The following is a 14462-nucleotide window of genomic DNA, read 5'->3' as shown; positions in this document are numbered from 1 at the left end:
TATTTTCTTCCACCATGGCATAGATTTAACAATTTCTGCCGGATGATAGAAATCTTCAACTATGTTCACAAGGTTTATGTTGTACCTTTTTTTTAAGATTGTATTTATTTTTTTGAGAGAGAGAGAGCACAAGCAGGGAGAGCAGCAGAGTCAGAGGGAGAAGCAGACTCCCTGCTGAACAGGGATCCCAATGTGGGACTCGATCCCAGGACCGTCTGAACTGAAGGCAGAGGCTCTACCGACTGAGGTGCCCCAGTTTATGTTTGAACTTGATTTAAAATGTGGCCTACTATGAGACTTACTGCATATTGCTAATGTTTTTATTTAATAAACATCATTTCAGTAATGTATACTAGCTTACAATGCATCACTTTGTGCAATTCTATAAAGCAAATAAAAACAAACAAGAAACCCTAAGAAGCAAATACTATCATTGATCCCATTTTACAGAAGAAATTGAGTTTCAAGGAATTTAAATAAATTATCCTTAGTAACAGATCTTTACAACGTAGAAAATTGAGGCTTGTGTATATATCTGATTTGTGAAAACTACCTCAGTTTATAGTCACTTTCTGCTTAGTTCACATTTTTGCACATAATCCAGTTTCACTGGCTTAGACTCAAAATATTGCCTTCTTAGTATATTGATCATTACTCCTTATTCTGAATGTTTCTGCCCTTTGTATTTTTTCCACTGCTTGAATTTGAGGGTAGTTCTGAGTGGTAAGACAATAAAAAGTCTCTGCCAGAACTAATCCTTATGAGCCTGAAGCTTTAGTACTCTCAGTGTGATCCTTCCTTTGTCATGAAACATCAGGTACATCAACAGTGTTTCAGGGGGATATAGAATCTTCTGAGGAATAAATATAGAGTTTAGAATGCTAATTCACAGAGCATACTGGAGAAGTGATAACTTGATGTGTTCCAAGGCATAAATCCTCCAAAAAGACTGAAGGATTAAATTAGGGACAAAAAGAAGACTTTCTTTTTAGAGTTGATAGTATTGTTTCTCCCTATCTGCAAAAACAAATACATGAATAAATAAATAAAAATAACAAATCAATGAAAATATGGCAAACCCAATTTCGTTTATTTTTTTGTCACTCAGGCATTCAATGAATATTTTCTGAGCTCCTATATATTAAAAACATAGGCTGAATGCTGTAGAGCATCTGAGGCATTAGTGTTCGTGCAACTCACTTAAGAGATTATAAATGTGAATTGTAGCACACACAGTGGTGATACGTGTAACAAGAGGGATGTAATGTTTACTGCTCCCCACTAGAGAAGCATTACTGTAGATAAAGCAGGTAGTCAACTGTTACAATCAACCACAATTTGAAGCATTCTTCCATAGTATACATAGACGCATAAAGTCCAAAGGTAAAGATAGTAAAAAAGTAAAACAAAATGAAATTACATATAACCATGATTTGTAAAGGTATGTGGAATGATTTTTCCCCCTCAGTGTTCTACTATTTTACATTCTAAAATGATGAATTTCACTTCTAAATGATGTTAAAATGAGTAATACCTAATAAACTCAAGTATTAGGGATGCTTTAATAGGAATGTAGCTAAACATACTGGATTTACTAATTTATTCATGTAACTATGATTTGTGTGATCTGTAACTTTGAGGTCATTCACAACACTAACAATAAAAATAAAACAATTCTCCACAAAAATACTTAAAATGGCACAGATATATTGGTAAAATAATAGGTGACTATGCATTGATAATATAATTTCCACTTACCATCCTACAATATTTCAGATATTCTTGAGATAACAGGAAAACTCTGATTTCTAGAAATGGAAGGCATAAAATTTGCTTGTATTTTTATTGGACTTATTAAAATTATCACATGATTTTTATAAAGTAGCTGACTGTGTCCACATAAGATACTTACTGATTCAAATATTTTGTGCCAAATATTGTTTGCAGTGATAAACATATTTAACCAAAATTGGTGTGGGTGAGCTTTTCTAAATTAAAAAAAATTCTAATTTTCTGATAATAGTACAAAGCATCATTCCCTTGATGCTTTTGTATTTATCTTTCAATTCACATCAACTGGTTAGCAGGTAGGATTTTCTGAAGCAAGGAAAAATGGTAGTCAAAGTAAACATATTGACATGATTTGAAATTGTTCTACATGTTCTATGAACCATTATTCTTTGTTACTTTTTTCCATTTGGAAATACATTTCACTTGCCATTTTGCCTCAGATAGAATTTCTTCTAATTATCCTTAGGGATTCTAATCAAGGGGGAATATCATAAGAAATACAGCATGCACTGGAACCACACATATTTGCCATTCAGACCACTGAATACGAACACTGAGCAGATATATAGTTGAACACAGTAACAGCTGTGTTTATGACATAGGAAGACAGATGAAAAAATAATCCTGCTTAGTCATTTAATTTTCTTTTTCTTAGAACAAACATAATCTAACTCATTTCTTTTGTTGACTCAGTTTTTCAATATTTACCTGATCCTTTATTGAAAAACATTGTACTAGGTATTTTGATAAATAGATACAAAGGAGAAACAGGACAGACCCTCTGACACTAAATAAATCCATTAACCAAAAATGCCATAGAAAGGTTACAAAAATGGACTTGAATTTCATTATTTGTTTCATTAGTTAATGTTTTATAGTCTGGTCCTGAATTAATTAAACAATTTTATGTTGTTAACCTCTAGATTTACTATCTTGTAACATCTTGTATTTGAGGTGCCAGATGAAAATGTATATTTTAGTATTGGCAATAAATACTTTAAATAGGAAATCTGCTTTTTGCCAGCACTACATGAATAAGTAATATACTCTTTTACTCTTCTTTTGAAAACAAAACAAAACAAAAGAAAACAAAAACCCACCATGTAGTTTTAAATGATATTGTCACTTTCCCTGGTATAAAGGATTCAGTAACTTTCCCATTTCCTTTTCCAGAGATGATAATAATAGTGAAAGTCGCAGGAGTAAATTTACCATGAATGATTTGATATGTAGTTTCTTTCCCGTACACCTTGAACAATAGAATTACCTTTTTATATGGATTGGAGGTGGGGAGGGTAAAGAAATAAAAGGGGTCAATCAGCTTTAATAAGGGGTTTATATGAAAGAGCAGAAGATGATCAATTAAAGTGGATGTAAGGCTTGGAGGATGAATGCACTTAGCTGTTAGAAAACAGTTGAACTTTAGAAGTCTGTAAAAACGAAGTCAATGGCGGAGGACAAGAGATGATAACAGTTTAATCAATAAAACAAATTTGAACACATTATTTCCACCTTGGTGATTCAGTGGTTGAGCCTCTGCCTTTGGCTCAGGGCACGATCTCGGGGTCCTGGGATTGAGTCCCGCACCTGGTTCCTGGTGGCAAGCCTGCTTCTTCCTCTGCGTGTGTCTCTGCCTCTCCCTGTGTGTCTTTCATGAATAAATAAATAAAATCCTTAAAAACAATGAATATACAATTTCATTCAAATTCAGTAAAACTTTTAAAAATACACAGGTCATACTTTATCATCCAAGAAAACTCTTAAGTAAATAAAAAGTGTGAAGACAAGAATTTAAAAAAAAAAAAACAGCTGTAATCTCATCCCTGAAATATGACCACAATTAATATTTTGATGTTTGCTTCCTCTTAGATAGTTTTAGTCAACAGAAAAACATGAGAACTTTCTACTATGTTTTATATAAAAATGGCATCAGTCTTTAGCTAGAGTTTGTTTTTTTAAAGATTATTTTTAATGAGACACACACACCCAGTGACAGAGAGATAGACAGAAGAAGAAGCAGGCTCCCTAGAGGGAGCCTGGTGTGGGACTTGATCCCAGGACCCAGGGATCACCACCTGAGCCAAAGACAAACTCTTAAACGACTGAGCCACCCAGGCGCCCCCTTTACCTACAGTTTGAATTCAGATTGTTTCACTTATTTTTCACCAACCAATTTTTTTTCTTTTTTTGTTAGAGGCTTAACTTTGCTGTGACCATCCCTTATAATCTTTTTTTTGGAAGGCAGCAATACATAGATTTGTGATTTCTGCCAGTGTATAATGGAAGTTCTAATATCAATTCTTATATTTAAAAAAACTCTTCATTTTAATTCAAATATTAACTCTATTTAAAGAGCCTAATTGTTTCTTAGTTTGCACTTCAAACTGGCCTAAACTAATTTGTTTTTCAAATTTATGAGACATTTTGAGTAACCAGTTGCAGCTTCCAATAAGTTGGAGTTGAACATCTTCTCTTAAAAAAACTTACCACCACAAGGGATCATACAATAAAAAATCTCATATCTAATTTTGTCACATTTACAAGCAAGCACGTGTTCACAAATGAACACATACACACATGCATACAACCTTTTTTGCAAATCTTTGTAAAGATTCTATCCTCTGTCTTTTAAGCAATCAGCTAATTTCCTTGTCTGGAAAGTCTTTTCAGGATTTAGTTAGAAATGATCAGATGACAAAATTACCTATTCTTGGAACACAGGGGACGTAGAGTCAGAAACCTTGGACTCCATTCTGAACTAGACTGCTAGATATGCTAGATTCTTTCACTTTTCTTATCAGAATGGTGATTTCTACTAGTTTTTCTTCATTACCTGAATAGTTTTACCATCGATTATTTTACCAATAAAAATAATTTCAATAACGATTTTACTATTTTACAAGTCCTTTAATACTGGTTGGATATAAAGGGAGTTCTAGTTTTTATTTCTAGAGTAGAGTTTATAATTTGATCTTTTAAAATACTATGTTAGGCCAGCATGGCAATGACATGTATCTGTATCTATTTATCATTACTTGTATCTTTATATTTGTATCTACACATGTGCCCTTTATATTGAAATATTTTATATTGAATTAGAGATAACATAAGATTTATTATTTATTTTTGGTCCTTTAGGTTAATTAACATCTTCACTTAAAATAGTCATTGTTGCCATATACACAGTGATACTTTTCCTATGACTTTCCAAAATATTTTAATTTGTACTACAACAAATTCTACTCCATAAGATCTTTATAAAGAATTAGCATCCTATGTCCATCTGGCCATGAACATTGTCCAGCAAAACAAGATTCCTATTTAGAGGAACTTTTCTCTAGACGCTGGGCATAATTTTGGTGGACAACCCTTAGCTGTTAGCTATTTCAAGAGTTGCCTCAGGGCACCTGGGTGGCTCAGTGGTTGGCCACTTGCCTTCAGCTAAGGTTCATAATCCCAGGGTCAGGGCTCGAGGCCCACGTCCAGCAGGCTCCCTGTGGTGTGCTTGCCTCTCCCTCTGCCTGTGTCTCTGTCTCTCTCTCTGTGTCTCATGAATATAAAACAAAGAAGAAAAAAAGAATTGCCTCACAGTGGACAGCCACCTTAGGCAATGCCACGCTGCCTTCCTGGGGTACCCATAACTGATAAAGATTAAAGTTAAAATCTGCCTTCTTGCCCCTACTAAGAATAACTCTGAGGAGCCATCTAACTATAGAGCTCTCCTAGGGGATTGGTTGACACATTCATTGAACCTCACTGCTGTTCAATTTCTCCATCTGGACAAACTCTACCTCTTTCTTCTCTTGTCTACTGATGTTGATCCAATGGATAATCAATATTTTATCTTTTCAGGTAACCCAACATATGATCTACTGCTTTGCCATCATTATATGTTCAGAAATCAATGCATGAAGTTAAAGTACAAATCACTTCACTTATAATATATTAATGTCTAGTTTCCCTATGGTGTTCCACGTCTTCCTTCTGTGAGGTTCCATATTTTTCTCCTGGGATCAACACAGAGGACTTTTTGTTTGTTTGTTTGTTTAGATTTATTAATTTATTTTTGGTGAGGGGGAGGCAGAGGGAGAGGGGGAGATAATTCCAAGCCAAGAAGACTCCTCACTAAGTATGCAGCCCTATGTGGGCTTGATCTCAGAACTCTGAGATCATGATCTTCAATGAAACCAAGAGTCACTTAAGCAACTCTGCAACCCAAGTGCAACCTAGCACAGATTTTTAAAACCAGGAGGAAAATTATTTTTACAGCCTTTGATGGCTTTATATAAACTTCTAGATTATAGCCAGGCATGCATTTTTTAATTTGATGCTAATTTATTATTACTTGTATTTTGGAAATATGCAGAGAAGTTAAAAACTTTCTTGCAAATCATCCAGTAAGTTAATATCTGTCCTGCAATAAACACTATGATATACTGTGGAATCGAGATGGAATTGGAAAGGTGCCTGGGTAGCTCAGTGGCTTAAGTGTCTGACTTCAGCTCAGGTCATGATCTTAGAGCTCTGGGATGGAGCCCCGTGGCCATGTTCCATGGGGAGTCAGGCCCTCCCCTGTTCCCTCTGTCCCTTCCCCCCACTCATGCTCTTCCCCCCTATTCATGCTGTTTCTCTCTCAAATAAATGAAATCTTTTTAAAATTTTTAAAAAGGTGGAATTGGAGTAAATTTAGGAATTTCTCTTAGCTAGATATATCATATAAATGCTCAAATTTTTGTTAGATTACTACAAATTAAGTACAAATTCCCCAAATGTTTAAAACATGCCTTCCTTAGAATTATCAAAAGAACCTATAGATCTTGAAGGGCATAAAAAGTCTCCACTTAAATATTAAGATAGCACCTATGTTATCTTTAGTTTGCATATATTATCCTTAACAGAATTAAGGAATTTGATATTTTGAACAAACAAGCAGAAAAATGTTTTTAGCAAAGGATACAACTTTGTGTTACTTAGTGTGTTTGTGGTAAAACTACTTCATTCATTTTTTTTTCTCATAACAAACCTATTCTGCTAGATTTCATGTCCTTCTGGGAGGGAATCTTAGTTGGTATGTTTAATCTACTGTACAAAACAATGTGTTTTTATACTGGAATATTAATATTAATAATATATAAAAAACAAGAGATGTACCTGGAAAGAACAAGTAAAGCAGAATCTGCTCAAGCAGAGTACACCATAGAAGGAGAACTTGAAAGCTCATCTGGGGCCAATCAAAGAGAATAGCACCAATCTGAAAACAAGCTCAGGGAGAAAAAACAAGATGGGCAACCTGCCAGAGCAACCACCCATGTTCTGCTAGGACCCTGAGTTTTGCTTTTGTTTCTCCTGTTTTAGAAAATTAAGGTATAAGGTATTTCTGAGAAAATTTGAAATAAAACAACTTAAACAATTTAAATCATAGTAGAATTCAGCATAAAATATTCTAGATTTTAAAACATACACACACACACACACACACACACACACACACGAAGGATTGCCAGCTTTGAAGCTTTGAGTTCCCAGTATAGATTTTAATACCAAAGAAAAACTTTTTTTTTAGTTTTCTGTAGAATATATCTTAATGATTAAGAAATAAATCAAGTATTACTGTGCATATGCACATGCATATTGACACCACACAAACAATACACAAATTATAATATACATGTACAGGTGAATATTTGAATGTGTTCAAGATACAAGGAGTCTTCAAAAAGCATCAATTTTTTCCACATAATTTTAGAATTAACGGATAGATACAAAAGGATAAGAGATGAGATTAGATTATCAACTTTATTAGTGATACATGTTAGATTGAAATACATACTCAGATGTACACTAAATGGATTTTCTAACCCTTTAAAAAATGGTGGACAGGAGACCAGGTTGATTATTCCATACAGGTCAACTTTCTTAGAGAAAATGAGAAAGGAGTTGATTCATCTGAGCATGCTCATTCTCAGAGTTTGAGTCCAAGGAAGTTTCCTTCTTTCTTTTTTAAAAAATATTTTATTTATTTATGTATTCATGAAAGACACACAGAGAGAGGCAGAGACATAAGCAGAGGGAGTAGCAGGCTCCTTGCAGGGATCCTGATGCGGGATTCCATCCCAGGACCTTGAGATCACGCCGTGAGCCAAAGGCAGATGCTCAACCACTGAGCCACCCAGGTGCCCCAGGAAATTTCTGTACATGGCACATAAGGAGTCAAGTATAATTATATGTGTTTGTGTGTATCTCCATGCATATATTTTTATAGATATAAAACTCCTCCCAATGTTTTCAGCCTTCTCCATTTTGTCCCCAAATTTCTTATTTATGTGGTTCGGTATAGCCTAATTAAAGGGCTTTGTCAGGCATATTCTTGTGTGTATATATATATATATATATATATATTACTTTATGAAACACCTAATATCTTGTTTTCTATTTTTAGTGTTAATTATGTGAATTCATGGTATTCTTAAAGGAAGTTACAAACCACTTCTCTCACTTATAAGGAGATTAATAAGTTAAAAGAATTTCATGTGAGCCACATGATGGCCTTTGTTCATGACCACAGAAATTATTTATTTATTTATTTATTTATTTATTTATTTATTTATGACCACAGATTTTAAAAAGCAAAATGATTTTGAACAAAAGAAATTGAAAAGATAAAACCTGATTAATTCACACAGTGGCTTTCAGCAGACTGTGACTATTTTAACACCAACATATTTATTTATTCCTCAACAATTATTGATTCTCTAGTGTATGCCAGATACTTGAGTAATTACTAAGAATCCAAGATAAAGCATATAATGAGATATGTTACATAAATAAAGATTATAATCTGGTGGATGTTGAGAAAAATGTTTTTCCTCCTGTTTTATAAACGTATGTAAATATAATTTACTTCTTTCTGAACAGGGGGATTTTGAAATGAGCAAATAATCATAGTCTTTCCACCCCCTCACCCTTCCACAAAGAAGGAACAATACTAACCTGAATGGTTAGAATCTAGGATGCTCACTGGGACGTATGTTTATCAGGAGATAATATCACTGACTTGTAAGGTCATGAGTTCCATTACATTAACTCTTCTGCCAGAAACTGGACGCTAATCAAATGTTCAATACTCTGAGGCAGTGGATAGTAGCTAATTGGACTGAATCTACCATGCAGATCAACCTCACCCTACTTCTGGTCTACTTTTAGGCATGGAGTAAAAGCCTTTAAAATGCTGTGGTCTTTGACCTGTTTTATTAAGAAGCACTGTGGGTTAGAGGTTATTGAAAATTTGCCCATGCAGTCATAGAGCCAATAGTTTGGATTATTGGATTTCATCTTTTTATTTCTTTTCATATTTTATTAATTAGCAGGGGGCATGATTCCCAAGGAAAAAAAAGGTGTGGTGATAAAATGTTAACTGGACTTATCGTGGTGATTATTTTCTGATACATAAAAATATTAAATTATGTTATATACCTGAGACTAATAAAGTTTTATATATCAGTTATATCTCAAAAGAAAAGAAGAGAGCATGAGTGCTTGGTATCTCACATTACAACATAATACAGGACAAGCTTCAGAGGGTAAGGGTAATATTTGAATGTGTGAGTCTATTATTTTAAGTAAGGAGGATTTTTTTTACTAAGGAATCTCAGCTTTGGAACCAGAAGTATCTGGAAATAGTTACTGACCTTAAATGGAAGTTATTTTCAATTTTAATGATAATAATTAGTATTCATAGAGTGCTTTCTATAGACCAGGTTTTATGCTAAATGCCTTACATGGAATATCACATTTACTTCTCGCAGTACTTGAATAAGGATAATAATATTAGCAGCAACATTTTAATGAATGTTTCACATGCCCTAAAACTATCCCATGAGATATACATAAGCTGTCACACTTACTTCCCAGAAGAACTCTGTGAAGTACCTGCAAACTATTATTATATCCATCTAACATGAGATACTGAAGGTATAGGATATTAAATAAATTGTCAAAAATCGCACAGATGTTATTTCTAATATGTTCTGATACCAAAGGCTCCTTTGTAGAGTATGATTCTTTACAAACTCTCATGAACAGAAAACTGTAGTGTGATAGATAATCTTAGCTTTTGAAATGTCAGTGAGAAAACCAGGAAATATCAGAGAATGGAGCAAAGCAGGAAACTGCTTGGAGAACTGGAAGGCCAAACTAGTCTTATGTGAAAGGAAACAGAAATGGAACCAGAGTAATATATCTGGAACTAACAGCTTTCAAATGTGGAATGAGGAAAGAGGAAGATATTTTATTCATGACAAAATCAGCGAGGATTACTCGGGCTCTGAGAACTCTAACAGAGGGAAAAAGGAAGATCGCAGAGGGTAAACAAAACTGTTTCCCTGAAGGGAACTCCTTTCCAAAAAGTTATTGAGAGACTATTTCTTAAAGTTAAGATAGAAAGTCAGCAACAGAGAAACAACTAGAGAAATTCCATTACATGACAGAGATAGTCACATTTGATATTAATATATCAGATCTGAATGGATCTGTGAAAGAAAGATTGGGAATTCCAGGTAGACTCTCCCAGACAACAATCAGTAAACACAGAAATTTTTGATAGAAACTCACATTTAAAAAGCACAGAGTGAACAGGCAACTATATAACAAGTTCCAAAATTAAGTTAAAATTTGGGTTGATGGGAGTGTCCTCAGTATAGACCTAACTACAAAGTCAGGTTATAACGTTAGGATTTGTTTCACTAACAGAATTTTGTTCTGGCTTTGATTTCATATTTTATATTAAAAAAGAATTTATTAGGATATTTTTGACTTGTGTTATCAAAGCTTGTGTTTTCTTCTAAATAATTAAGAAAAAATATCTTTATCTTCAACAGTTCCGTATAATGAACAAATATATAGATTAAAATGGGTCTAAAGGAGAGGAGAGGGCAGTACTCAAAGAGTAAGAACAAATCAGAATCAATCAAATATAACTGCTCTACATCTAAGCAGTTGTTCCTCAGAGAAACATTATCAATAGATATACATATAATGAATATCTAAATAAATATATACAATAAAGAAATGTTTATACAAAAATACAATAAGTATTTTATTCACAATATATGCATATAAATATTTATAATACTTAATACATATTAAAATTGATTTGGAAGCCATTCCAAATCTCAGTGGCTTACAACACAATCATTCATTCTGCAGGTTGACTGTGGTTCCATTTGCCTAGGATTGCTCTGACTGGATATTGCTGCTTTAGATTGTGGATCCATAGCCTTGCACTAGGCTGTAGCTAGTTTTGCTCATGGCTATCTTGGGCATACACTTCTCATGGAATAAAACCAGATCATAAACCTATTCAAGGACTTTATTTGGAAAACCTGTATTAACAATGCATTTGTCAAAGCAAGTTAAATTTCCAAGCACAATATCAATGGGATAAGGATCTACTCTCTACTCTGAGTGGGAGAAGAAGACAGATGAATTACTTACTAAGCAATGATCTAAACAGTTCCAGGACAATAATGCATTTAAAATTATTAAATTTCAAGGGTCCTAAGACCATAACTCTTTTTTTTTGTTTGTTTAGGTTAAATAAACGTTCTTGATTAGAGGAGCTCTTCTCTCAGAAAACAGAGTCAGGGGAGCTAGTATGGATCATATTAACTTGAAAATAGAGTTACAGAGAGAAGCAATAAAAGATCCACCTATAATATTAACAAATGAATGTGTTCAAGACTAATTAATTCTTAAATTTCTTAGTTCTAGTAAATCTCAGATCCATGGAGACCATACCATATTTGAAATATGCTAATAGTTTAGTTCTGTGGGCTTTAAAATTTAGCCATATGCTTCAGTTAGTTAACAGAGCATATCCTGCAGAGAATGAAGATATTGATTGAGTGACAGAGTGGGAGACACAGGAATAAATGAGGATATACGATTAACAGAAGACAGTTTAAATGCGAAAAGAGGCTGAGTAGGTATAACATTGACTAGGTCACTGGGAACCGAGAATCAATGCAAATTGATGGTTTTTAGAAATCTGAAGAAATTCAATACAAATATCTGTTACTTAATATTTGCTTATTTATATACTCACCTGCATCCAAAATAATTTCCCTTCACTAAATACACATATGAAGAGTGGAAAGAGAATCCAAAGAGAGGAAGAAATGATATTTGTAGCACGTTACCAAAAAGAGAAAGGAAGAAACAAAGAATATCTGGAATATATTGGAACATCTCCTTTATGGATAAGAAGTTAGACAAACAAAGAGAAAGATAAAATGAAGCACTTAGCATACAATTTCTGTTATATATACACACATGAGTGTTCACACACATACACATTTAGAAAGTGAAAATTTGAAAACGTATCAGTTCATTAATAATCATAAAAATGCAAACTAAACCTCAATGAAATACCATTTTGCACTCATCAGATTGAGAGAAATGTAAAAACCTAACAATGCCAAGTGTTGGCAAAGATATTAACTAATAGGAAATTTCCTACATCATTGTGGAAAATATTAAAGTCATTTTTAGCAAATTGTGTGGCATTATCTAGAAAAATTGAAAATGAACATAATCCATAGCCCAGAAATCCCACTCCTAAACATATGCATACAAGTCTATACCATAAAGAAAATGAAAGAATTAGAGCCATGCTCAACACACTGGATAAATATTAAATGAATATACTTGATAATGATTCCATTTATGTAAAAGTCATTCAAAACCCAAAAACTAAGAACCAAAATTGTATTATTGTATTTTAATTGTATTTCTATCTATATGTGACACACATAGATAGAAAATCATAATAAAAGACGGGGAAATTACACACCTAGATATGTACACAAACAAACGCACACACAGAAGGTGGGGTCAGAGAATGAATAAATGAGTATGAGAGGGGTCTGCATTATCCTAAATTTTCCAGACTCAGAACTGTAAGACAACCATTTGGGATAATAATGGAGGGAAAAATGAGAAGTTTTCATCACATATATAATATTTAAGGAACGGTAAGTGATAAGAATATTAAAGTAAAAACCTCCATCAGGAAATTGTAAATTTAAGGCTGAAATCACAAAGATTGAGTTGGGCTGAAATAATGAATTTAAGAATCAGCCATGTAGTGATAACAGTTGAAGCTGAGAGATTAGGTGAGAGTCTTAAGAACTAGGCTACAGAGAGAACGAAATGTAAAAAAAAGAGAAAAGGGGAAGGAAAGAAGGGAAGATAAATCTCTAAAGGACTTGTAGCAGTTTGCTTGAAGCAATTTACCCTGCATGTGTTCTGTGCAGCAGTGCTGTAGATTTCCCATATTGCAGTAGCATAAATTAATCTGAATTTCCCCTGATTCTGAAAAGAAATCTTGGCATCAAACTTCTTCATGTTCAACTTTTACTTATTTTAGAGACAACAAAACAAAACAAACTTCCTTGTCTTTGAAATGCCAGCTAAAACATCAGTTCTCAGGGTAAGCCTCTGCTGCTCATGGCCCCCTGGCCTAAACCAGGCAAACTGATTAACTCATTCTCTACTTTCTCTTTGTAGCAATGAGCACAGATTGGAATCATAAATCTATAGTATGCATGTGGCTGCTTTATTATAATTATCTTCTCCATTAAATTCTACAAAAGCAAGAAACATGTCATTTTACCTTATCATTTTATTTCTAGTTCACCTGCAGAAGAGGCAAAAACATGTATTTATTGAACACTTGACTGACTGACTGACTGGATGAATGAATGAACGAATTAGAGCCTTGTTCATTTGCAACTTACTATATGTCTGTGCATCGTGTGTGTAAATTAAGGGCAGAGATGAAACGAAGTAGACATTTCCTTTACTTCTGATGTCTTTTCGACCTTTTCCATAATCACATACATGCAACATAAAACTTCTCCTTTTACAGGATAGAACAAAGATCATAAATGCATAGTTATCAAAAAGAAGAAGACTACGTCTAGCTAAACAAGTAAACTATCAATAAATTTGAGCCAGCATTCTTCACCTCTTGGTTCTTTGTCCCTTCTCCATATTTCAAGGGTGAAATATTCAGGCTCAGTTTTCCTGAATTTGATTCTATTCACTGGTTATCAGAAAATATTTGATAGTGCCTTCAAGTGAATTTATTTTAAAGTGCTATCATTCCTAAAGACATTTTATCTTGTACCTTTTAATTGTAAAATGGATGATGCTAAAACTATCAAGCATCCTTGATAAGTGGGTTTTAAGTTCACACAAAGGATTCTTCCTCTGGAAAGTAGGAAAGATAGCGTAGGCCTTTTGAATTCATTCATTATTTTGTCAGAATAGTTTCTGAGAAGAATAGACAGGAGTCTTAGAATTTTGGAAATGTTCCTTTTTTTTTTTCTTCCCTTCGTATTTTCAGAGTAACTGTTGTTAAATGCTGTGCTAAGCCCTAAGCATTACAGGTTTTACACAGTTAAATGTGAGGATTGGGTAGTTACCAATTCCAGGATTTAGATATTAATCCAGGACGTACATGAATTAAAATTGGTGTATACATACTTTCAACTTTGCCAGATGTTGTGAGAAATCATTGGAAACTTAGGGATTACTACCAGCATATTAATTTGGTGGAACTCGGTTGGCTAGTTCTGTCAGAATGAATAGATTACTCAGCATTACTTGAC

This window comes from Vulpes vulpes, chromosome 14 (assembly GCF_048418805.1).
Source record: "Vulpes vulpes isolate BD-2025 chromosome 14, VulVul3, whole genome shotgun sequence".
In the NCBI taxonomy this organism is placed as follows: Eukaryota; Metazoa; Chordata; class Mammalia; order Carnivora; family Canidae; genus Vulpes; species Vulpes vulpes.
The sequence above is the reverse complement of the archived record's forward strand: the minus strand, read 5'-3'. Positions refer to the sequence as shown.